This window comes from Bombina bombina, chromosome 2, assembly GCF_027579735.1.
Source record: "Bombina bombina isolate aBomBom1 chromosome 2, aBomBom1.pri, whole genome shotgun sequence".
NCBI classification, from domain to species: Eukaryota; Metazoa; Chordata; class Amphibia; order Anura; family Bombinatoridae; genus Bombina; species Bombina bombina.
The window spans coordinates 1,081,202,211-1,081,229,319 of record NC_069500.1 but is presented as its reverse complement, the minus strand read 5'-3'; the positions used below and the strand labels follow the sequence as shown (position 1 = coordinate 1,081,229,319).

At 41.3% G+C, this 27,109-nt stretch overlaps 1 protein-coding gene across 1 annotated transcript in view; it reads left to right on the top strand.

The window, feature by feature from the left end:
* The window catches only part of OTUD4 (OTU deubiquitinase 4), a 660,142-nt gene that overhangs the window by 485,726 nt on the left and 147,307 nt on the right, over window positions 1-27,109 (top strand). The window lies entirely within an intron of this gene.

The window sequence follows — 27,109 nt, the reverse complement described above, 5'->3', positions numbered from 1 at the left end:
CACATGCTGTGCAGTGCGATAGATAGAAGTATAGGCAAAAGCACTTTCCACTTTAAAACTGCATTGACTGCAGCGCCACCTACAGGCCAGCCCATAGCCTTCTTAAGAGCACAGCTCTTAGTGTGCGGGAGCCAGCTGTCACGTGACACTCGCACACTAAGAGCTCTGTGTGTGTGGGAGGAGGAGCATCGTGGGCTTCCGTTCAGAGACGAGGTACAATAGTGTAGTGCGCCCCGCATGCAGCAGCAGGAGAGAAGAGGGCGAGGCCCGGGAGGCAGCCTGCAGTCACCAAGTTAGTAAGTCTTGACTGAGTTAACTAATTGACATAGCGGCAGCCAGCAGGGACAGAACTACTACAGCGGTGGGGCTCTGGGGGCCAACAAGCAGAGCATCAGCAGGCTGCTGTTTGTATATGTCCGGCAGACCTAGCATTATATCACACAAGTAAAGACTGGAGAGGCAGGCTAATACAGGCTGTACATTATGTATTTATTTTTAATTGTCAGCCTGCCTGGGTGTTAGATGATTTGTAAGCAGCATTCATTGCAGAACAGAGGAAAGGAAGCGCAGAGGCAGTGACACTGTGCTGAGGTCCGTCTGAGTTCAGTTTTGCTTTCCTGCTGTCAGTGACTTCCTTCCCTCCCAGGCTCCCAGTGCACTCTGCGCAGTGTTACTTTTTAGAAGTGTAGCTGTGTGTCTGTTTTTTATGAGCTGTCACTGAGCTCAGCTCTCTCTGTCCGTGGTGCTGTGGGTGGGGGAGGGGCATCTTTGCTCAGCGCAGAGAAAGAGGCATCAAAGTAAGCCGAGGGAGAAAAAAAAGAAGGGAAGCCCAGCCCTGTGGAATGTCATTATATCCAGGCTGTGAGTGAGCCATACGTTTCTTGTTTCAAGTTTTTTTTTTTAAGCTTTTTGAACAAGTTGTTTAAGCACATTCATTGTCAAAGAGGGCTGCCTGCAGTGCACTGTCTAGCAGATATGCAGCCCTCTCTGACAGTCAAGGGGCTTAAGCTGTTTGTTTAATAAGCATATATATTTTTTTAATGTCAAGTCTCTGTCAATAAAATTCTAATGTTCATAATATCAAAATTTTGCAGTTAAAATGATGTACAATATATTTTTCATAGACTGCTACATGTGTGTATACAGTATATATATATATATATATATATATATATATATATATACACACACTGCATATATAAATACACACATACAATTTATTTTTATATAATTTATTGCTCTTAATCGCTGTTAATGTTAAAATAATTAGCCTTTTTTCCACCTCAGTCCTTATCCCCACCCCCTGAAAGTCTTGCACAAAGTAAGTTTGTTATGCAAGCCAGCATGTAGTAAGTAAGTAATTAACTATAATAGCATAGGTCATATTGTACACCCTACAAAAAATGTATTAATAAATGTGGGCAATATTTGTACTTCATTTAATATTAAATAATAATATAATTATTATTTTTTAAAATCTATATTAGTGTGTGTATGCGTGCACATGAGTGGGGGTATGTGTGGTGTGTGCGTGCACGTGAGTGGGGGTATGTGTGGTGTGTGCGTGCATGTGAGTTGGGGTATGTGTGGTGTGTGTGTGCATGTGTGGTGTGTGCGTGCGAGTGGGTGTATGTGTGGTGTGTGCGTGCATGTGAGTGGGGGTATGTGTGGTGGGTGCGTGCATGTAAAAGGGTGTATGTGTGGTGAGTGTGTGTATGTTTGTTGTGTGCGTGCATGTAGGTGGGTCTATATGGGCTATTAAATAAAAAATGGGGGGGGGGGGGAGTGGGCTGCTTTGTCTTAAAATGCCCGGGCCTATTTTTGGTCCCAGTCCGGCCCTGACCACTGTGTTATGTAATATACCTGTATAAATATTTTATATTATGGGGGCCCAAAGCAATTTGTCAAGCCCTGAGCCATACATTTATACATGTTCTATGCTAATTATATATATAACTATTTTACATAACTGGTCCGTGAACCCCCATTTGAATAACCCACGAGCCGCCACAGCAATGCCTCTGGCTACCACAAGTAGCGCCCCCAGAACCTTTGTGAAGACTCTCAGGGGCGTCGCCAGACCAAAGGGAAGGGCCACAAACTGGAAGTGTTGGTCCAGAAACGCAAATCTCAGGAACTTGAAGTGGTCCCTGTGGATTGGCACATGAAGGTAAGCGTCCTTCAAGTCTATGGTTGTCATTAACTGTCCCTTTTGGACTAGGGGCAGAATAGATCTGATCAATTCCATTTTGAACGATGGAACACTCAGAAAACTTGTTCAAACACTTTAGGTCCAGAATTGGGCGGAACGTGCCCTCCTTAGGAACCACAAAAAGATTTGAATAGTACCCTAGACCCCTTTCTGCTTGGGGTACTGGTACAACAACACCTAGAGAGGAGAGATCTCTCACACATTCTAGAAAGGCTTCTCTTTTCCGGTCTTGAAGACAGGTTTGATAGGAGGAATCTGCCCCTGGGCGGATGGGATCTGAACCCTATCCTGTAACCGTGGGCGACAACGTTCAGAACCCAAGGATCCTGAACGTCCTGTAACCATGCTTCTGAGGAGATAATCTGCCCCCTACTTGGTGCCGATTTTGTCTCGGCAGGCTTCTTGCTCTGCTTAGACTTATTCCAAGAATGAGCCGGTTTCCAAGTACCCTTGGACTGGTCCGCTTTCGCGGCAGGCTGCTGGCACTGGGCCTTGTCCGCACGAAAGGGACGAAAAGTAGATACTTTAGGCGTAGCCCTCTTATCCTACGGTAGGAAAGCTCTGTTGCCTCCTGTAACCATGGATATGACCGAATCCAATCCTGGACCGAACAGAATCTTTCCTTGAAAAGGCAGCAACAACAGCCTCAACTTGGAGGTCATGTCCACAGACCAAGACTTTAGCCAAAGAGCCCTGCAAGCTAAAACTGAAAAACCTAACACCTTAGTGTTCAGGCGGATAATTTGCAGATTGTCATCACATATGAAAGAATTGGCTATTTTCAGCGCCTTAATCTTGTCCTGTATCTCGTCGATGGAAGTCTCCCACAGGGATTCACACCAATATGTCGCAGCTCCGGCGACCGCAGCTACAGCCGCTGCCGCTGAAAAACAAACCCTGTGTGTTGAAACATTTTCTTAAACATGTTTTCCAACTTTTTATCCATGGGCTCCTTAAACGACTAACTATCCTCCAAGGGAATAGTTGTCTGCTTTGCGAGCGTGGAGATAGCACCATCCACCTTAGGAAGAGTACCCCACAGCTCCAACTGAGAGTCCGGGATGGGGAACAGTTTCTTAAAGGAAGAAGGGGAAAAGGAAGAACCGAAATCGCTCCCATTCATTCTTAATATTTGCCATCTTAATAGGAACCGGGAAGGCCTGAGGCACCACCCTGTCCTCATACTTTATTAAGCTTAGGAATCGCAGGTTCTTCTGGAAGTTTCGGTTCCGGAACCTCCAGAGTAGCAAGCACTTGTTTCAGCAAAAAGCGAACATTTTCCATCCTAAACATAAAGTCAGGCTCCTCCGCAGCCGGAGGTTTAGATGACACAGACTCTGACCCAGAAGGGGCCTCCTCCGATGAGTCGGAGTGGGCCTCGTCATCGTATTACGCCTCAAATCTCCTCAGGTGTAAACAACCCCTGGGTCAGGCCGCCATGATACGCCCTATGCTTGCGCTCAGCAGAACGTGGTAAGGCATGGATCATTTTCGATAACGCCGTTTGCAGTTGATCCGCAAAATCTGACAGCCAACAAATCTCTTCCTCAGGAGTAATGGTTGGACCCTGGGGCGCTGCATGTGCAATAGGAGATGGATGCAGGGAACGCACCTCACGGGGCGGGGACCCTTCAGATGTGGACGGCTCAGTAGTACTAGACATACGTTTGCTCTTAGATGTCGTAACTTTATTAAGGCATGTGGAACATAGTTGAGCAGGCTGTTCTATCGGAAACCTCCTCACAATAAACACAGGAAAGAGACCTAGTTAAAGAGGGTGAGCCCTTTAACATGTCAGAGTCCTCCATAGCCTGCGCTGATATTAAGGACTAGATTCATTTAATAGGCACCTTTATAACCTCCAATGCCCGGGGCACTCGCCACCTCCTATTACCCGGACTACAGAAACCATTTTGTCTCCTCTGCAGCTGATCAGAGGAAGTCACGCCCGGTCATATGGAATGCCTGGCAGGAACTGTCCCTGCCTAAGCAGAAAACGCGCCAAAAAAGGGCTGCGCCATAATCCCGTAAGTCACCTGAAAGTTCCACACATTGCCAGAGCCTCATCTCTCACATCACGCAGCAATGACACAAACAATATCATGTATAAACGCCCCCTGTTCAATAATCCCCTTTCCAGGAATATTAACCCTTGATTCTTAAAAGATAAAAGGCGTCACACTGTGACCCTGTCTTCCATGTTATCATTATGTAATAAAAATTAAACGATCTTACCAGAATCTACGCCGTGGAAAAGGAACGCGGCCCTTCAAATGTGACAGGTTAGTAGCCTTGCTCCTGACATGGACTTGAGTGTATAAAGCAGGCAGTGAAACTAGTCAATGCCGATTGCTTGTGGAGCTGTTAATATGAGTCGGGATGGGTTTGCAGAAAGACTCTCCCTGTATCTCCGGACTCTAACTTTCACCCAGGCTCTCACTGAGAGGCTGACAGGACTACTTAAAACTCCAGTCCCATCTTGAAGAGTACTACCCTCCATAAGAGACTACTCCGATCTTCTGCACTTCTTTGCCGTCCTCCTGTGACGAAAGGCAAAGAATGACTGGGGGACGAGGGGAGTGGGGGAGGTATTTAAGCCTTTGGCTGGGGTGTCTTTGCCTCCTCCTGGTGGCCAGGTTCTTAATTCCCAACAGTAATGAATGAAGCAGTGGACTCTCCTCCCCTTTAGATGGAAATAAAATATTGCCAAGTTATTATATTGCATAATAAGGGAAAATTAACTCAGATAGAGTGTACAATTTAGCCCCTTAACAACATAGAAGTACGCTGTACGTCACATATCATTAAGGGGTTTTCATCACTAATAGCGTGCATCTCACCTACAGCACCAAAACTCCCTACACACCTTACCCCAAGAAGCATTTCAAAATATCTGACTTGTGCTATTTAACCCCTTACATTAACAGCTGTCATTAAGGAGTTCAAAATTACTTCTTTCTGGTGTATCCTTTGCTGAAGGGCATACCTTTACTGCTATTGCTTTCTAACTCCACCAATCACTTTCATTATTTGGAGAAGGCAATCTGAACTTTGGTCTGGAGATGACTCGATGTTAATTTGTTAGCAAAATCTCAATTTTTTCGGGAGAGCGAGAGAGAGCGAGAGCTGGAAAGGTTAAGGTTGTGAAACTTGCCATGTTCTTTCCGTTTTCAGGACTGGAAAGTTCACAACTTAAAATTACTGGAAAGGGAGCAAAATAAAGTATATTAAGTTATGTGGGAGGATCTACAAAAGAACATGTCTAGTAAACAGTTGAGCTTTTTAGCACATTTGGACCCCTTAAAGGGACATTAAACACTTTGAGATGGTAAGATAAAATTATAAATTGTATACATAAAAAACGTCTGCGATATACTTTCATTATTTATTTTGCCCCATTTTCCTGCAATTCCATTCTAAAATTGTAAGCTTTTCAGTTCCTGTTAGAAATAGAAGTACAAAACACATATTCCACACAGCCATTGGCTGCACACTCTAGTGACCAATTTATAACTGTCCCTAGTTGGCCACAGCAGAGAAGGTAACCTAAGTTATAATATGGCAGCTACCATTTTTTTTTTTTTTTTAATAGACGGCCAGAGTACGAGTGGAGTGCTAGCAGACACGCATGAGCGATAAGGGGTTTATTGTGGGTGTTTGAGCTCATCTGGTTTACCGCTGGTATTACAAGTTAAAAGTAAACACTTGAACGCAATCACGATTTATGCTAGAATGATTACCTCGCCCTAAGAGCTCTGGTTTAACTGTTTTGCAAAACAAAAAAATTGCACCAAAAAAAAATAAAAAAAATATTGCACACAAAGTTTTAAGGGATCAAAGATATGAGGTTTCAGTGTAAGAAAAAAAAAAAGGCAGCAAAGGGCTTGAACATAGACAGACATACATGTCTAAAATGTGTATGTGTGTGTATAGGAATATCTATTTATAAAGTAAATACTGTAGAATATTTATAGTAAATACACAGTATAACACAATATAGAATATTGCATAAATATGCGTTTACATGTTTTTTAGCTACTTAAAGAGACACTGAACCCAAATGTATTTATTTTGTGATTCAGATAGAGCATGCAACTTTAAGCATCTTTCAAATTTTCTTCATTCTCCTGGTATCATTTTTTGAAAAGCAAGAATGTAAGTTTAGATGCTGGCCCATTTTTGGTTAACAACCTGGGTTGTTCTTGCTGATTGGTGGATAAATTCCACCCACCAACAAGTGCTGTCCAGGGAACTGAACCAAAAATTTGCTGGCTCCTTAGCTTAGATGCCTTCTTTTTCAAATAAAGATAGCAAGAGAACAAAGAAAAAATTAATAGGAGTAAAATTAGAAAGCTGCTTAAAATTGCATGCTCTATCTGAATCGCAAAAGATAAAATTTGGGTTCAGTGTCCCTTTAACTGCAAAAGGCTCCAATCTGTGTTAATTTTGAAGGCAAATTTCAATTTAGTCTTAGTCTTTTGACTAAAATGCCATTTTAGTCTTCTGAATTGTTTTAGTCTAGTCTTAGTCAACTGAAACTCCAGTAGATTTTAGTCAACTAAAATCTAAGGGGTTTAGTTAAAGTGTAATGCAATACAGGTGGCCCTCGATTTACAACGGTTCAATTTGCACCGTTTCAGTCATGTGACTGCTATTGAAAAGCATTGAGAAGCAGTGCATTGATTAAAATAGCTAGTAGGTGGAGCTGTCCGCTTGTGTTGCAGCAAAGATATGCAAGCCAAGCAAGCTAAAATGAATCAGTATAACTAGACCTGAGCTATCGAGCAGCTTTCATAGGAGCAAGATCTTCCGGTCTATAAATCAGTCCAGATTGGAATGCATAGAAAGAATTGTTTGCAGAAAAATGCAAGCAAAGTGTGTGTTGTGTGATTATTTTATTAGGTTTATAATGCTGTTTAGCAAATATTTTTGTTTATGTAACTTAGTTTAATTATATTTTCTGTGTTGTGTGATTATTTTATTAGGTTTATAATGCTGTTTAGCATTTAAAGTCTTCATTTCAAAGCTTTAAAAATAATGTATTAGGTGTTACATATGACAAATTTGAGAGGGGCCTGGAACCTAACTCCCTCACTTCCCATTAACTTACATTATAAACTGGGTTTCAATTTACAACGGTTTCGATTTACAACCATTCCTTCTGGAACCTAACCCCGGCGTAAACTGAGGGCTACCTGTATTTAAGTATTTCTCTATAATTTGCAAACTGATTATATACTCCAGGAATAAACATAACACCTGTTATTATTTATGGTATTAAGGTTTAATAAACATGCAATACAGACACAGATTTAGCCGTTGCGATATAGAACATCTTTATTAAACTTAAAGGGACAGTCAAGTCCAAAAAAAAAACTCTCATGTTTCAAATAGGGCATGTCATTTTAAACAAATTTCCAATTTACTTTTATCACCAATTTTGCTTTGTTCTCTTGGTATTCTTAGTTGAAAGCTAAACCTAGGGAGGTTCATATGCTAATTTCTTAGACCTTGAAGGCTGCCTCTAATCTAAATGCATTTTGATAGTTTTTCACCACTAGAGGGCATTAGCTCACACGTGTTTCATATAAATAACATTGAGCTCATGCACATGAATTTACCATGGAAACAGCTCTGATTGGCTAAAATGCAAGTCTGTCAAAAGAACTGAAATAAGGGGGCAGTCTGCTGAGGCTTAGATACAAGGTAATTACAGAGGTAAAACGTGTATAATTATAACTGTGTTGGTTATGCAAAACTGGGGACTTGGTAATTAAGGGATTATCTATCTTTAATTCTGGTGTTGACTGTTCCTTTAAAATTAAATAAAACCAAGTGCCATAAATAAACAGAAGTGCAACTTTAAAATATAAAAAAACAAAACTGTAAACTGTATTGGCTGTATTGCACATATTACCCAATATGAAAACTAACAGTTATCTGTTAATAATTAAAACAAGTATCAAGTAACTCAACACAACAAAAAGTTTCTGCAGCTAGCACAGGCACAGCATAACAAACCCATAGTCGTGGGTTATGCTTATTTCTATAGGAATAATCAACTGATTGTTCAGATTCTAAAAAAAATTCGGCAACGATATTAGCACTGCTCTAGAACTTCCAAACTCATTATATACTCCTGGAGTAAAAGGTTTATTAACCTGTTTTTATTTATGGTATTAAGGTTTGAACATGCAATACAGATTTAACTGTTGTGGTATTTAACATGTCTTTATTTATCTTAAATTTTAATAAAATTAAGGTTTTGAAAATTTGACAGAAGAGCAGTAATTAGATATGGATTGATTAGAACACCTTGCATAAAATGTTTGTCAGCAAATTTTGATTTAGTTTTAGTCAGTCTTTTGACTAAAATGTCATTTTGATTCAGTTTTAGTCATAGTCTTTTGACTAAAATGCCATATTAGTTTTAGTCGTATTTTAGTAATCAGAATTTCTTTAGTTTATACTCATTTTAGTGTAGTTTTAGTTGACAAAATTAACTCTGGCTCTAATGCACTTATATATTATATCTTAGGTTACCCTCTCTGCTGTGGCCAATTAGGGACAGTTATAAATAGGTCACTAAAGTGTGAAGCCAATGGCTGTGTGAAATATAAGTGTTCTGCAATTTTTTTTATAGATGGTGTTATTATGAGTGTAACTGTACTTTTACATGTATTTTTGATGTGTTTTTTATTCTAGTTTAACAGTTAACCAGAGCTCTGAGGTCACGCTAACTTCAATTGCGCTCAAGTGATTGCGTCTACTTTCAACTTGTAACATGCACTACTCCCGATGCACGTAAACAGGCGCGATAAACCAGATGTCGCTTGTGCACAACCATTAGCGCGCGACTTGTAATCTAGCCCATAGTAGTCATGAACTGACTTGTGGCAAAGATATCATCCTATAACAGTGCCACATTTAAAGCCATTATCATGCAGATGTTTGTCTATGGCAATTTCATGACTATGTACTAGATTTGATGCACCTGTTAGCAATGGGCATGGTTAAAACACCTGAACTCAATTACTAGAGGTGTCCGCATACATTTGGCCATATAGTACATAAAGGAGCTCCTGTGCAGGTCAACCAATCATTGCATAGTATGTAGGAGGGTCAGGGTTCTACTAGGGATAGGCGAATGTGTTGAAAATGTCATTTGGTAGAAAGAATAGTCCTGTAGACATTCGTATTGTAAAATCAAATTTTAATAATGAAAATTATTAAAATTCAGTAATCGAATGTTAGTAATTAGATTGAATATCCACATTCGAATGCAACATTCGATTTAACCAATACTATTCAGAAGTTCAATAGTTCATGTGGTAGGGAATTAAGTAAATTGATACAAATATAGCAATTTGAATGTTTCCATTTCAAATATTGCATAATTTGAATATTACATTTAAACAGAGCATTAGAAATATTACAAATATACTGATTTTAATTTTTCCAATTCGAAAAATTCAAAATCGAATATTACATTTAAAAAATGCATTAGAAATACTATTACATTAAAACGAATTTTGCAAAAAAACAGAATTTATGTTTACCTGATAAATTACTTTCTCCAACGGTGTGTCCGGTCCACGGCGTCATCCTTACTTGTGGGATATTCTCCTCCCCAACAGGAAATGGCAAAGAGCCCAGCAAAGCTGGTCACATGATCCCTCCTAGGCTCCGCCTACCCCAGTCATTCGACCGACGTTAAGGAGGAATATTTGCATAGGAGAAACCATATGGTACCGTGGTGACTGTAGTTAAAGAAAATAAATTATCAGACCTGATTAAAAAAAAAAAACCAGGGCGGGCCGTGGACCGGACACACCGTTGGAGAAAGTAATTTATCAGGTAAACATAAATTCTGTTTTCTCCAACATAGGTGTGTCCGGTCCACGGCGTCATCCTTACTTGTGGGAACCAATACCAAAGCTTTAGGACACGGATGAAGGGAGGGAGCAAATCAGGTCACCTAAATGGAAGGCACCACGGCTTGCAAAACCTTTCTCCCAAAAATAGCCTCAGAAGAAGCAAAAGTATCAAACTTGTAAAATTTGGTAAAAGTGTGCAGTGAAGACCAAGTCGCTGCCCTACATATCTGATCAACAGAAGCCTCGTTCTTGAAGGCCCATGTGGAAGCCACAGCCCTAGTGGAATGAGCTGTGATTCTTTCGGGAGGCTGCCGTCCGGCAGTCTCGTAATCCAATCTGATGATGCTTTTAATCCAAAAAGAGAGAGAGGTAGAAGTTGCTTTTTGACCTCTCCTTTTACCAGAATAAACAACAAACAAGGAAGATGTTTGTCTAAAATCCTTTGTAGCATCTAAATAGAATTTTAGAGCGCGAACAACATCCAAATTGTGCAACAAACGTTCCTTCTTTGAAACTGGTTTCGGACACAGAGAAGGTACGATAATCTCCTGGTTAATGTTTTTGTTAGAAACAACTTTTGGAAGAAAACCAGGTTTAGTACGTAAAACCACCTTATCTGCATGGAACACCAGATAAGGAGGAGAACACTGCAGAGCAGATAATTCTGAAACTCTTCTAGCAGAAGAGATTGCAACCAAAAACAAAACTTTCCAAGATAATAACTTAATATCAACGGAATGTAAGGGTTCAAACGGAACCCCCTGAAGAACTGAAAGAACTAAATTGAGACTCCAAGGAGGAGTCAAAGGTTTGTAAACAGGCTTAATTCTAACCAGAGCCTGAACAAAGGCTTGAACATCTGGCACAGCTGCCAGCTTTTTGTGAAGTAACACAGACAAGGCAGAAATCTGTCCCTTCAGGGAACTTGCAGATAATCCTTTTTCCAATCCTTCTTGAAGGAAGGATAGAATCTTAGGAATCTTAACCTTGTCCCAAGGGAATCCTTTAGATTCACACCAACAGATATATTTTTTCCAAATTTTGTGGTAAATCTTTCTAGTTACAGGCTTTCTGGCCTGAACAAGAGTATCGATAACAGAATCTGAGAACCCTCGCTTCGATAAGATCAAGCGTTCAATCTCCAAGCAGTCAGCTGGAGTGAAACCAGGTTCGGATGTTCGAACGGACCCTGAACAAGAAGGTCTCGTCTCAAAGGTAGCTTCCAAGGTGGAGCCGATGACATATTCACCAGATCTGCATACCAAGTCCTGCGTGGCCACGCAGGAGCTATCAAGATCACCGACGCCCTCTCCTGATTGATCCTGGCTACCAGCCTGGGGATGAGAGGGAACGGCGGGAACACATAAGCTAGTTTGAAGGTCCAAGGTGCTACTAGTGCATCCACTAGAGCCGCCTTGGGATCCCTGGATCTGGACCCGTAGCAAGGAACTTTGAAGTTCTGACGAGAGGCCATCAGATCCATGTCTGGAATGCCCCACAGCTGAGTGACTTGGGCAAAGATTTCCGGATGGAGTTCCCACTCCCCCGGATGCAATGTCTGACGACTCAGAAAATCCGCTTCCCAATTTTCCACTCCTGGGATGTGGATAGCGGACAGGTGGCAGGAGTGAGACTCCGCCCATAGAATGATTTTGGTCACTTCTTCCATCGCTAGGGAACTCCTTGTTCCCCCCTGATGGTTGATGTACGCAACAGTTGTCATGTTGTCTGATTGAAACCGTATGAACTTGGCCCTCGCTAGCTGAGGCCAAGCCTTGAGAGCATTGAATATCGCTCTCAGTTCCAGAATATTTATCGGTAGAAGAGATTCTTCCCGAGACCAAAGACCCTGAGCTTTCAGGGATCCCCAGACCGCGCCCCAGCCCATCAGACTGGCGTCGGTCGTGACAATGACCCACTCTGGTCTGAATCAGAATGTCGTCCAAGTAAGGTACTACAGCAATGCCCCTTGGTCTTAGCACAGCTAGAAGGGACCCTAGTACCTTTGTGAAAATCCTTGGAGCAGTGGCTAATCCGAAAGGAAGCGCCACGAACTGGTAATGCTTGTCCAGGAATGCGAACCTTAGGAACCGATGATGTTCCTTGTGGATAGGAATATGTAGATACGCATCCTTTAAATCCACCGTGGTCATGAATTGACCTTCCTGGATGGAAGGAATAATAGTTCGAATGGTTTCCATCTTGAACGATGGAACCTTGAGAAACTTGTTTAAGATCTTGAGATCTAAGATTGGTCTGAACGTTCCCTCTTTTTTGGGAACTATGAACAGATTGGAGTAGAACCCCATCCCTTGTTCTCTTAATGGAACAGGATGAATCACTCCCATTTTTAACAGGTCTTCTACACAATGTAAGAATGCCTGTCTTTTTATGTGGTCTGAAGACAACTGAGACCTGTGGAACCTCCCCCTTGGGGGAAGTCCCTTGAATTCCAGAAGATAACCTTGGGAGACTATTTCTAGCGCCCAAGGATCCAGAACATCTCTTGCCCAAGCCTGAGCGAAGAGAGAGAGTCTGCCCCCCACCAGATCCGGTCCCGGATCGGGGGCCAACATTTCATGCAGTCTTGGTAGCAGTGGCAGGTTTCTTGGCCTGCTTTCCCTTGTTCCAGCCTTGCATTGGTCTCCAAGCTGGCTTGGCTTGAGAAGTATTACCCTCTTGCTTAGAGGACGTAGCACCTCGGGCTGGTCCGTTTCTACGAAAGGGACGAAAATTAGGTTTATTTTTTGCCTTGAAAGGCCGATCCTGAGGAAGGGCGTGGCCCTTACCCCCAGTGATATCAGAGATAATCTCTTTCAAGTCAGGGCCAAACAGCGTTTTCCCCTTGAAAGGAATGTTAAGTAGCTTGTTCTTGGAAGACGCATCAGCCGACCAAGATTTCAACCAAAGCGCTCTGCGCGCCACAATAGCAAACCCAGAATTCTTAGCCGCTAACCTAGCCAATTGCAAAGTGGCGTCTAGGGTGAAAGAATTAGCCAATTTGAGAGCATTGATTCTGTCCATAATCTCCTCATAAGGAGGAGAATCACTATCGACCGCCTTTATCAGCTCATCGAACCAGAAACATGCGGCTGTAGCGACAGGGACAATGCATGCAATTGGTTGTAGAAGGTAACCCTGCTGAACAAACATCTTTTTAAGCAAACCTTCTAATTTTTTATCCATAGGATCTTTGAAAGCACAACTATCCTCTATGGGTATAGTGGTGCGTTTGTTTAAAGTGGAAACCGCTCCCTCGACCTTGGGGACTGTCTGCCATAAGTCCTTTCTGGGGTCGACCAAAGGAAACAATTTTTTAAATATGGGGGGAGGGACGAAAGGAATACCGGGCCTTTCCCATTCTTTATTAACAATGTCCGCCACCCGCTTGGGTATAGGAAAAGCTTCTGGGAGCCCCGGCACCTCTAGGAACTTGTCCATTTTACATAGCTTCTCTGGGATGACCAACTTGTCACAATCATCCAGAGTGGATAATACCTCCTTAAGCAGAATGCGGAGATGTTCCAACTTAAATTTAAATGCAATCACATCAGGTTCAGCCTGTTGAGAAATGTTCCCTGAATCAGTAATTTCTCCCTCAGACAAAACCTCCCTGGCCCCATCAGACTGGGTTAGGGGCCCTTCAGAGATATTAGTATCAGCGTTGCCATGCTCTTCAGTATCTAAAACAGAGCAGCCGCGCTTACGCTGACAAGTGTTCATTTGGGCTAAAATGTTTTTGACAGAATTATCCATTACAGCCGTTAATTGTTGCATAGTAAGGAGTATTGGCGCGCTAGATGTACTAGGGGCCTCCTGAGTGGGCAAGACTCGTGTAGACGAAGGAGGGAATGATGCAGTACCATGCTTACTCCCCTCACTTGAGGAATCATCTTGGGCATCATTGTCATTATCACATAAATCACATTTATTTAAATGAATAGGAATTCTGGCTTCCCCACATTCAGAACACAGTCTATCTGGTAGTTCAGACATGTTAAATAGGCATAAACTTGATAACAAAGTACAAAAAACGTTTTAAAATAAAACCGTTACTGTCACTTTAAATTTTAAACTGAACACACTTTATTACTGCAATTGCGAAAAAACATGAAGGAATTGTACAAAATTCACCAAATTTTCACCACAGTGTCTTAAAGCCTTAAAAGTATTGCACACCAAATTTGGAAGCTTTAACCCTTAAAATAACGGAACCGGAGCCGTTTTAAACTTTAACCCCTTTACAGTCCCTGGTATCTGCTTTGCTGAGACCCAACCAAGCCCAAAGGGGAATACGATACCAAATGACGCCTTCAGAAAGTCTTTTCTAAGTATCAGAGCTCCACACACATGCGACTGCATGCCATGCCTCTCAAAAACAAGTGCGCCACACCGGCGCGAAAATGAGGCTCTGCTTATGCTTTGGGAAAGCCCCTAAGGAATAAGGTGTCTAATACAGTGCCTGCCGATATTCTTATATCAAAATACCCAGATAAAATGATTCCTCAAGGCTAAATATGTGTTAATAATGAATCGATTTAGCCCAGAAAAGTCTACAGTCTTAATAAGCCCTTGTGAAGCCCTTATTTATGATCGTAATAAACATGGCTTACCGGATCCCATAGGGAAAATGACAGCTTCCAGCATTACATCGTCTTGTTAGAATGTGTCATACCTCAAGCAGCAAGAGACTGCATACTGTTCCCCCAACTGAAGTTAGTAGCTCTCAACAGTCCTGTGTGGAACAGCCATGGATTTTAGTTACGGTTGCTAAAATCATCTTCCTCATACAAACAGAAATCTTCATCTCTTTTCTGTTTCTGAGTAAATAGTACATACCAGCACTATTTCAAAATAACAAACTCTTGATTGAATAATAAAAACTACAGTTAAACACTAAAAAACTCTAAGCCATCTCCGTGGAGATGTTGCCTGTACAACGGCAAAGAGAATGACTGGGGTAGGCGGAGCCTAGGAGGGATCATGTGACCAGCTTTGCTGGGCTCTTTGCCATTTCCTGTTGGGGAGGAGAATATCCCACAAGTAAGGATGACGCCGTGGACCGGACACACCTATGTTGGAGAAACATTCGCCCATCCCTAGGTTCTACCTTCCATAGAACTGCACTCCAGCCTTGTGCAACTTGGGGCTATTCTGGGGTGTGGTCCATACGTTGGACAAGCCTACCTGCAGATTTTTCATAGGGTTCTAATTCTTGACCACAATATCCTGCAAATCTCCATTTGGAAGCCCGATGCACCACTTCTCTATTGTAAAGATTTAGACTGTTAGTTAATGTACAGTGTTAGGAAAATGCACAGTGGGAAATGGAGCAGCAAATATCTCCTGCCACACATCCAGATTTAAATGGGGTGTAAAGATCTATTATTTATTTGGAAGACATAACTATGCAAGTGCTGAATAATACGCAAACATGGCAAAATATATTTTTGGCTAAAACAGCAATGTTTTTATAGATTTATTTGTTTACCATAGAAATGTAAATTAAGTGATGTAGCAAGTGCAACACACCTTTCACCTTTGTAATGATACTCATATCCCTTGTTATCAACAAAGTGATCCACGGTGTATAAAATATTCTCATTCTGTAGGCTCGGATTCATCTCTTTATGGACTCTACTTTGAGCCCTCCCTTCATTAGATTTGTTCCTATCCTTGTTCCCCTGCATGATTGCCTCTGGTTGGTACCTATGGGAAGGCCTTTCCTCTCTGTATTGGTCTCTAGAACGGGAATGACTATTCTCCTTTTGGCTCCTACTTGTACTCCTATCTTCAGGATACTGGTCTTGATGCCGATTTGGATTTCGACTTCGGTCTATTGAAGCTTTTACTTTGTAATGCTGTTGGCTCTCCTGGTGTCTGGTTTGATTTCTTTGTTGGCCATAAATTTGATTCTTCTCAGTGTACTGTTGGTTACTATAATTTTTGTCATATCTGTCCCTCTCATACTTCCTGTGTTTCTTTTCTTCTCGCTGCTCTGAATATCCATTCCGTGTATGAGAACTATTTCCATGTGAACTTCCCCCGTCATCTTTTTGGTGGTATCTATGCATTTTCTCTGATCGATCCCCCTCGTAATAGGCAGCAGAGTCTCCCATCATCACATCTAAAAAGGTGAACAAATGTTTTACTGCAAAAAACTGCCAAAGTTACAAACTAAAGTTGTGGTTATTTGCTTACATCCAAACAAATATTATGCTTGTTTCAATTTCAAGATTGTTCTAATCATAGAAGAAATAATTAAAGTTCACCAGACATAAAAACCAAATGTTCTACCTTAGCATTTCTTACCTTGTCGCAGGAAAGATTCCTAGATATATTGCTTATCTCATTCTGAATCAAATATTTAGGGTAACCTCTGGCTGAAAACGTATTACCCATCTCTTCTAATCTATCATGTAGAATTCCCTCATGGTTAACTATCCTCTTATCTCATAACAATTTATTCCTTGGTAGCAAGTCATTCAAAGGTTGAGTACACCACTAGAGGAATCTGATACAGGAGTTGGAATGACAACATTTCTGGTGGACACTGTACATAGTTTACACAGAGTGCTCCTCACCTCTGGAAAAATCTTTCTCCAAAGATGGTGGAAGCAGAAACACAAGGGAGGTTGGAATTCATCATCACGCCCCGAGGATATAAGAACACACAACTAGAGCTGGCTTTAGAAGATATTCCACAGCAACAGGTATTGGTAATTATTGTTTCACAGGTAGATTTAGATACACGAGTTACAATAATTTAACAATGGACTTTCTCTGCTTATGTTACAGTTTTTTTAGAGAAAGGACAAGTTGGGATAGAGACAAAATAATATATGTACTTTAATTACATTACCTTCAAATTTATACTGCAGTGCCTCGCCATTAACCCTTTCTTTTTAGTTTCTGAATTGTAAATCTCTAACTCCCCACACACAATTCCTTTTATGGCTGTATCTATGTTTATTGTTCTTTTGGTAAAATGCAAATGTGAATAGGGATTATCTGTTGGAGCATGCCTAGAAGCTGGGAACTCAGTTGAAATACAATGCCTGTGTCTAAACACTGATGAGAGGGGTGGAGTTAGCTGCTCCAGGCAGTTTAGCTATGTAATTAATTTTGCTTATTTTTGAAAATTATTTTAAAAATACTTGCCAGAAATTTTTAAACTATTTTTTTATGCAAACTATTATAAAATTAATTAGCCCTTTTAGGATATGCACAGATCTCAACCTGTTTTATGGCACTTTAAAGGAATAGTTTAGTCAAAATTAAACTCGCTATTCAGATAGAGCATGCAATTTTAAAGCAACTTTCAAATTTACCCCTATTCATTTTTATTTGTTCTCTTGCTATCTATATTTTAAAAAGCAAGAATGTAAGCATAAGAGCTGGCCCATTAGCACTTTCTGATTGGTGTGAGAGTCTATGATCCATTATGCACAGGATTCAACTCTTGGCCACTAGGAGGAGGCAAAAATTCCCAAAACTTTCAAGAGCACTTAATCCCTTCCACCTCACTGGTATGCCAGTCTGATATATAGCCAAGAAAGGAGAAGTAACCCCCCAAAAAAGTAGGAAAGGCCAAAGCAGGGGAAATAGAGATGCAAAAAAAAAAAAAATTAAAAAAAAAAAAAGGGACACCAGAAAAATGTAAATATTAATAAAATTGGGCGAGGCTCGCCATGAAAGAAATGAATAAGGTAAGAATAAGGTAAGGTAACATTTTGTTTTCTTTAATAAGCTGGCAAGCCACAATCCATTACACATGGGAACTAATACCCAAGCAGTGAAGTTCATGGGAAATTGGGCAGGAAAAAATATCTTTGAAAAGGGCAGTTTACTTTTATCACCAATTTTGCTTTGTTCTCTTGGTATTCTTAGTTGAAAGCTAAATCTAGGAGGTTCATATGCTAATTTCTAAGCCCTTAACCCCTTGAGTGCCAACGGTGGCTCTGAGCAAATTATCTCCGTCAGGTGCCAACGACGGCTCAGAGCTGTCCCTAGCACTCTCCCACATTGAGGGAGATCTGGGGGCTCCCACCCCGGCGATCGGGCCTGTATAGTGACAGGAATCGCCGTGGGTTCACGTTTTGCGCTGTGACGTCACGCGGAATGATGTGATGACGTCACTGCGCAACTTTATTTAAAAATCACAATGACAAGTATAGGGAAAGGGGGCATGCTGCTTAGAAGCCTGTATCTCAAGTATCTAAGCAGCTACAGACCCCCAAGACCCACCGTTGGAAAGGTAATCACCTATCCTTTCCAATGGTATAAGTCTTGGAAAACTGATTTTTTTTTTATGTTCAATAAAAATATATATTTAAAAAATTAAAAAAAAAAATCAAATCAGCTTACCAGGTGGGAAAGTGCTTAGCACTCAAAAGGTTTAAAGGCCGCCTCTTCGCTCAGGGCATTTTGACAGTTTTTCACCAATAGAGGGTGTTAGCACAGCGTTATCTATATGAAACACATGAACTAACGCACGTGGAGTTCCTAGGAGCCATCACTGATTGGCTAAAATGCAAGTCTGTCAAAAGAACTGAAATAAGGGGCAGTTTGCAGAGGCTTTGATACAAGATAATCACAGAGGTAAAAAGTGTATTAATATAACTATCTTGGTTATGCAAAACTAGGGAATGGGTAATAAAGGGATTATCTATCTTTTAAAACAAATATTCTGGTGCAGACTGTCCATTCAAAAAAGGGACAGTCAAGTCCAAAAAAACCTCTCATGATTCAAATAGGGCATGTAATTTTTTTTTTTAAATTCACTTTTTTTATTAAAGGAAACTGAACATATACAACAGCACAATACAATACAGATCTTCTCAGGCATACATTGCATATCTTTTTTGTTGTACAATCATTTATGCATGACAGTAGGATGTAACATATGATAATATCATTGGCTTTATGGAGGTAATAGTAATGAGTCTTTGCTGTTGTATAGTATGATTCCAATGTCTGTTCTTGACGAAGTGTTCTGTTCCTTTAAGTTTTCAAACATTTTAAACCAATTAACTAGTTATATAACTAATTACAATTAGACACAGTTAAACAATGGTCAGTTAACAAATAATCATTGGTAGGTTGGCTCTCTATTGTTGTTACTCTTTATCTAGGCTCAAGATTGAGGTTGACGGGTAAAGGAAAGACAATATTGGCGGGAAAGCTGAAGGGCGGAGATAGAGAAAAAAAAAAAAAAAAAAAAAAAAAAAAAGGGGGGGGGGGGGGGGGGAGAGTCCCCCTCTCCCATACTGTTCAGAACAGCATCACCTCCAGAGGTTCGTGCATTTGTGTGTTGCATACGATAAGTTGTCTATCCTCCCCACTATTCATTTGTAGCATAGTGTCTAAGTGGGCAAATGGTTTCAGTACTTGCGTTCGTATAGATGGGTCTAATGTATCTATAAATATTTTCCATTTTCTAAGAAAAGGGCGCAATCTGTAGGGCATGTAATTTTAATCAACTTTCCAACTTACTTGTATCACCAATTTTGCTTTGTTCTCTTGGTATTCTTAGTTGAAAGCTAAACCTAGGAGGTTCATATGCTAATTTCTTAGACCTTGGAGGTCGCCTCTGCATTTGACAGTTTTTCACCACTAGAGGGTGTTAGTTCATGTGTTTCATATAGATAAGAGATCATGCACGTAAATTTACAGAGGAGTGAGCACCGATTGGCTAAATTGCAAGTCTGTCAAAAGAACTGCAATAAGGGGGCATAACTGTGTTGGTTATGCAAAACTGGGGAATGGGTAATTAAGGTATTATCTATATTTTAAAACAACAAAAATTCTGGTGTTGACTGTCCCTTTACGTATGCAAGGATGACCAGATTGCTGCTTTGCAAAATTTTTTTATACAGAAGTATCATTTTTAAATGCCCTGGAAGTGGAAACTGTAATGTGCTTTGGGGGAGACTTACCAAAGCTCTAATTACATCCAAATTGTGAAGAAGTCTCTCTTTAGAATATTAAGGATTAGAATAAAGAGAATGAACAACGATTTCTCGATTGAGGTTGCCAGAAGACACTATTTTTGTAAAAAAAATAAAAAAAAATATATTATATATAATTTTGTCCTTAAAACCACCTTATCCTGGTAAAAAATAAGATTAGGAGAATCAGTGAAAAGAGCAGTTAATTCAGAAACTTGTAGAAGATGAAATTTACTCCTATTATCAATTTTTCTTTGTTCTCTTGCTATCTTTATTTTAAAAGCAGGAATGTAAATCTTAGCAGCCAGCCCATTTTAGGTTCAGCACCATGGATAGTGCTTGCTTATTGGATGCTTACATTTACCCACCAATAAGCAATCATAACCCAGATTCTCATCCAAAAATGGGCCGGCATCCTATGCATCACATTCCTGCTTTTTAAATAAAGATAGCAAGAGAACAAAGAAAAATTGATAATATGAGGGAAATATAAAGTTGCTTAAAATTGCATGCTCTAGATTGCATGCTCTAATGTTCTGAGGTTCCGGTGGAGGAGGAGCAAGCATGTGCTGCTGAGCTGCCTGCTTCAACCCTACAGCTGCTGGCGGTTTCCTTCGCGCCACATCCCAAGCCAGGGGATAGCTATTGGGATAGCCTAAGACATCGCACCTGAACCTAAACAAGCGACAAACTACATCTCGCTGTTATAGCATGATTATCAGCCCCCTTCTATGTCTGAAATAAAAGGAACAGAGAGTAACCCAGGAGACACCTCTCTATCTTTAAAGACCCCTCTGCTCCCCTTTTCGGCAAAAACAGACCTATACCCCTAAGATCCATGGAATACGGCAACCATTGAGAATTTACCTGGGGTGGTCTGTACTCTACCCTTCACTGCTGACGAGGACTCGCAGCAAGTTATTCAGAGCCACACTCGCCCACTGCGCATTGTTCTTCTTTTCCTCTTGCTCCCGTGAAGTGAGCGAAGCTGAAGCTGGGTCCTGCCTCGACGGAGGACCAAGAACATCAGGCCTATCACAGGCAAGTCCGCCCACCGCAGCCGCTGATTCCCTTCCTGCTTGTTTTGGCAGCGTGCCAGGAGCTCCGGAACTGCTGTCCCTGAGTGGTGTGGGACTCCATCCGCCCTCCCGAGGTGGCCCCCCCCCTGAGGCTTACCGCCGGATTTCGGCTGTAGCGCTGACTACTCCATCCCTCTCCCACCGGTGCTGCGTGAGAGGGATTGGAGCTAGTGCTACCCCAGGGCCAAGAACCAAGGAAGGAATCCCTGCTCGAGAAAGGCTCGCCCTGCCACCTTCTCCCCTCTCTCCCACCGGTGCTGCGTGAGGGAGGGAGAGCTCGCCAGGTGGCCCAGGCTGAGATCTGGAACTGCTGGAGGTGAACCTGTTAGGAACAGGTTTACCTAGGAGAGACAGCCACTGCAGATATAAGAAGCCCACCTTCCAGGACAAGATAGATCACGGCGTGCAGTGAGCGAGGAGAGGTGAGTCTACTTTGCCCCCCTAAACCCAGAACTGCACATTTCAGTACCTAACGTATAATTTAAAGAGCTGTGTGGGCGAAACAGGAAAGGAAGGGAAGAAAAAAGGAAAAAAAGGGGAGCAGACAGGGAAATGGTTTAACTTTTTCAGCACAAACATTAAGCACTCTCCTTCTTGAAATGATAATGAAAATTGAGTAGCTTTATTTCACTCACAGCTCACTCAAAGGAGACATCCCCTTCAGCTTGTTGTTAATTCTACTAACTTTTGCATGAACTCCTGAGAAAACTAACATATACAAGCATGAGCTACTTGCCTTCTATTAAATGCATTTGCTAATAATGTTGCTTGCTATGCTTTCTGGCTGAGAGATTAACAGATACCTGCTTCTATTACTAAGACTTTGCTACTAATTAACCTGGACAATTTTGCATATGTTGCTTGCAGAATAATAAGCTAATTGCTGGACATCTCTTTTTGCAATACTCTGCCTCAATGACTATCCAAAATATAGAAGCCTTAAGGACAAGATAATAGTTTATAACTTTTCCTAACTGCCTAGGTTTAAGGTTATGCTTTTCTTTTCTTTTTTTTTTTTTAAACTAGTACTAACCTGAGTAAAACTAAGTTTTTTGTATTTTTCTTGCAAACGAACACTCTGACTAAAGATAGACTACAAGTTTAGAGGTGTATATACAGAAAGCACTCCATACCAAAAGCATATCAAAATTTTGTAACAAATAAGAAGGTGTGCAAAATAGTGTGTTATCAACCTTTACTTGCTGATCTTACTTGGTCTTGCAGATTAGTAAAACTGTTGTCTAACTGCATCACTGTCTAATAGAAACATCAATACTATTTGCCTGAAAAATTATTTGATAAGGTTTGTTGTAATTAATAACGGTTTGTTATTTATGTTTCTTTTTTTTTTTTTTTTTTTTTTCCCATATAAGATAAAGGTGATTTTATTTTTCATCATTAATAGGCAGGCGCACTGTCCAAACACTAACTTGCCCAAGTTGCACAGTTAGACAGTAGGGAAAATAAGACATAGGTTACCCTTTTTCAAGAACTACATATAACGGTTGGATACAATATATCTCAGTCATTAAGATAAAGAAGGTCTAACATAATAATAACCATAGGAGAATTAAAGTATACCTCGACTTGCTCTGATTAAATTACTTTCTTCTTAAAGTTAAAAAACAGAATTTATGTTTACCTGATAAATTACTTTCTCCAACGGTGTGTCCGGTCCACGGCGTCATCCTTACTTGTGGGATATTCTCTTCCCCAACAGGAAATGGCAAAGAGCCCAGCAAAGCTGGTCACATGATCCCTCCTAGGCTCCGCCTTCCCCAGTCATTCGACCGACGTAAAGGAGGAATATTTGCATAGGAGAAATCATATGATACCGTGGTGACTGTAGTTAGAGAAATTAAATCATCAGACCTGATTAAAAAACCAGGGCGGGCCGTGGACCGGACACACCGTTGGAGAAAGTAATTTATCAGGTAAACAAATTCTGTTTTCTCCAACATAGGTGTGTCCGGTCCACGACGTCATCCTTACTTGTGGGAACCAATACCAAAGCTTTAGGACACGGATGATGGGAGGGAGCAAATCAGGTCACCTAGATGGAAGGCACCACGGTTTGCAAAACCTTTCTCCCAAAAATAGCCTCAGAAGAAGCAAAAGTATCAAATTTGTAAAATTTGGTAAAAGTGTGCAGTGAAGACCAAGTCGCTGCTTTACATATCTGATCAACAGAAGCCTCGTTCTTGAAGGCCCATGTGGAAGCCACAGCCCTAGTGGAATGAGCTGTGATTCTTTCAGGAGGCTGCCGTCCGGCAGTCTCATAAGCCAATCTGATGATGCTTTTAAGCCAAAAAGAGAGAGAGGTAGCAGTTGCTTTTTGACCTCTCCTTTTACCAGAATAAACAACAAACAAGGAAGATGTTTGTCTGAAATCCTTTGTAGCCTCTAAATAGAATTTTAGAGCACGAACTACATCCAAATTGTGCAACAAACGTTCCTTCTTTGAAACTGGATTCGGACACAAAGAAGGCACAACTATCTCCTGGTTAATATTTTTGTTAGAAACAACTTTCGGAAGAAAACCAGGTTTAGTACGCAAAACCACCTTATCTGCATGGAACACCAGATAAGGAGGAGAACACTGCAGAGCAGATAACTCTGAAACTCTTCTAGCAGAAGAAATTGCAACCAAAAACAAAACTTTCCAAGATAATAACTTAATATCTACGGAATGTAAGGGTTCAAACGGAACCCCTTGAAGAACTGAAAGAACTAAATTGAGACTCCAAGGAGGAGTCAAAGGTTTGTAAACAGGCTTGATTCTAACCAGAGCCTGAACAAAAGCCTGAACATCTGGCACAGCCGCCAGCTTCTTGTGAAGTAAAACAGATAAAGCAGAAATCTGTCCCTTCAAAGAACTTGCAGATAATCCTTTCTCCAAACCCTCTTGTAGAAAGGATAGAATCTTAGGAATTTTTACCCTGTTCCATGGGAATCCTTTCGATTCGCACCAACAGATATATTTCTTCCATACTTTATGGTAAATTTTTCTAGTTACAGGCTTTCTAGCCTGAATAAGAGTATCAATGACAGAATCTGAGAACCCACGCTTTGATAAAATCAAGCGTTCAATCTCCAAGCAGTCAGTTGGAGTGAGGCCAGATTCGGATGTTCGAACGGACCTTGAACAAGAAGGTCCCGTCTCAAAGGTAGCTTCCATGGTGGAGCCGATGACATATTCACCAGGTCTGCATACCAAGTTCTGCGTGGCCACGCAGGAACTATCAAGATCACCGAAGCCCTCTCCTGATTGATCCTGGCTACCAGCCTGGGAATGAGAGGAAACGGTGGGAATACATAAGCTAGGTTGAAGGTCCAGGGCGCTACTAGTGCATCTACTAGAGTCGCCTTGGGATCCCTGGATCTGGACCCGTAGCAAGGAACCTTGAAGTTCTGACGAGACGCCATCAGATCCATGTCTGGAATGCCCCATAATTGAGTTATGTGGGCAAAGATATCCGGATGGAGTTCCCACTCCCCCGGATGAAATGTCTGACGACTCAGAAAATCCGCTTCCCAATTTTCCACTCCTGGGATGTGGATTGCAGACAAGTGGCAGGAGTGAAGCTCCGCCCATTGAATTACTTTGGTCACTTCTTCCATCGCCAGGGAACTCCTTGTTCCCCCCTGATGGTTGATATATGCAACAGTCGTCATGTTGTCTGATTGAAACCTTATGAATTTGGCCTTTGCTAGTTGAGGCCAAGCCTTGAGAGCATTGAATATCGCTCTCAGTTCCAGAATGTTTATCGGGAGAAGAGATTCTTCCCGAGACCATAGACCCTGAGCCTTCAGGTGTTTCCAGACCGCGCCCCAGCCCACCAGGCTGGCGTCGGTCGTTACAATGACCCACTCTGGTCTTCTGAAGCTCATCCCTTGGGACAGGTTGTCCAGGGACAGCCACCAACGGAGTGAATCTCTGGTCCTCTGATCTACTTGGATCGTCGGGGACAAATCTGTATAATCCCCATTCCACTGTCTGAGCATGCACAGTTGTAATGGTCTTAGATGAATTCGCGCAAAAGGAACTATGTCCATTGCCGCAACCATCAAACCTATTACTTCCATGCACTGCGCTATGGAAGGAAGAAGAACAGAATGAAGTACTTGACAAGAGTTTTGATTTTCTGGCTTCTGTCAGAAAAATCTTCATTTCCAAGGAGTCTATTATTGTTCCCAAGAAGGGAACTCTTGTTGACGGGAATAGAGAACTTTTTTCTACGTTCACTTTCCACCCGTGAGATCTGAGAAAGGCTAGGACAATGTCCGTATGAGCCTTTGCTTGTGGTAGAGACGACGCTTGAATCAGTATGTCGTCCAAGTAGGGTACTACTGCAATGCCCCTTGATAGAAGAATAAAAACTACATTTAAACACCAAAAAACTCTGAGCCATCTCCGTGGAGATGTTGCCTGTGCAACGGCAAAGAGAATGACTGGGGAAGGCGGAGCCTAGGAGGGATCATGTGACCAGCTTTGCTGGGCTCTTTGCCATTTCCTGTTGGGGAAGAGAATATCCCACAAGTAAGGATGACGCCGTGGACCGGACACACCTATGTTGGAGAAATTGCAGCCTCTCTGACTGGCGTGGGGACTTCTATACACAGGAAGCCACATCCACTACCTCACTAAAATAAGTTTTTTTTTTTTTCCCCCTCACTTCCCTCACTCCTTCCTACTTCACTCCATCACCCCCTCACCCTTCACTTCCATATCCCTTTCCCAATAAAAGCACTACGTTTTTATAGCACAATATTAACTGATCACTACTTAGATTACTACCACATCTTATGGACAAATTTTTTCATAGTCACTCCCGGACTCCCCCGCTAGCCATGGCAGCAAAAACAAGAGAAAGAAGAAATAAAAATAGCACAGAAACATCTATGGAGGTACAGCCAACCCCCACTAACCCTTTAGTCACCAATGAAACCTTTAATATGCAGGCCCTGGTGACAAATATTGCAGAAGCCTTAAACCCCAAATTTGAAGCCCTTAGGGCAGAGATTAAGCAAGAAATCACACTGTTGTCCCAAGAACTGAGACATTTCACTAGTAGGATTAATGAAGTGGAACAAAGGGTGTCGGATCTTGAGGACCTTACCTTTACACATAGTACTAGTATAGACTCCAATGCAGCGACTATCTAAAATGAAAATTAAAATCGAAGATTTAGAAAACAGGGCCAGAAGAAACAACATTCGTATTATTGGGCTACTGGAGGGGAGACAACCTGAGAATTTAAATTTGTTTATTACAAATACGTTGGTACAACTACTTAAAATCCCCCCAGTAACCCTCAAATAGTGGTAGAAAGGGCTCACAGAATAGGGAAGCTTCAGGTCGATAACAGGGGTAACAACAGACCTAGGCCAGTAATAGCCAAATTGCTTAATTTCAGTGATAAAGTAACTCTTCTCCAATATTTTCGCAAGAATCAGCCTATTATGTTTAAAGATAGTAAGATTCTCCTATTTCAGGACTACTCGGCAGAGACGTCATCTAGGAGAAGAAATCTTGCTCCAATCTGCTCTAAATTTATTCAGCAGGGTTACCAGGCCCTAATTAATTACCCCTCTAAACTTAAGGTTATTGCCAAAGGAGAAGTCCATTTTTTTGAGAATGCACAAGAGGCAGAAAAATTATTAACCCAATTAAACTCTAGTGAGTAAACTGAAGAAATATCAGTGACTCACTGACCTTGTTGTTACCTCATCTTAAGTTAGGGATGGCAGGGAAAATGGTACGAAGTAATAAAGGTGTCTTGCGGGAGGTTTCCCCCTTTTTTTTTTTTTTTTTTATCAATTCCATCTATCTATCAAAATAAATGGTCAACTTTAAAATAGTATCGTGGAATGTAGGGGGTATTACCACTCCTATAAAGAGGAAATCGATCATTACCCAACTAAGAAAAATGAATACAGATATAGCTTTCCTCCAGGAGACACATCTTAACTTAGAAGAAGTATTAAAAT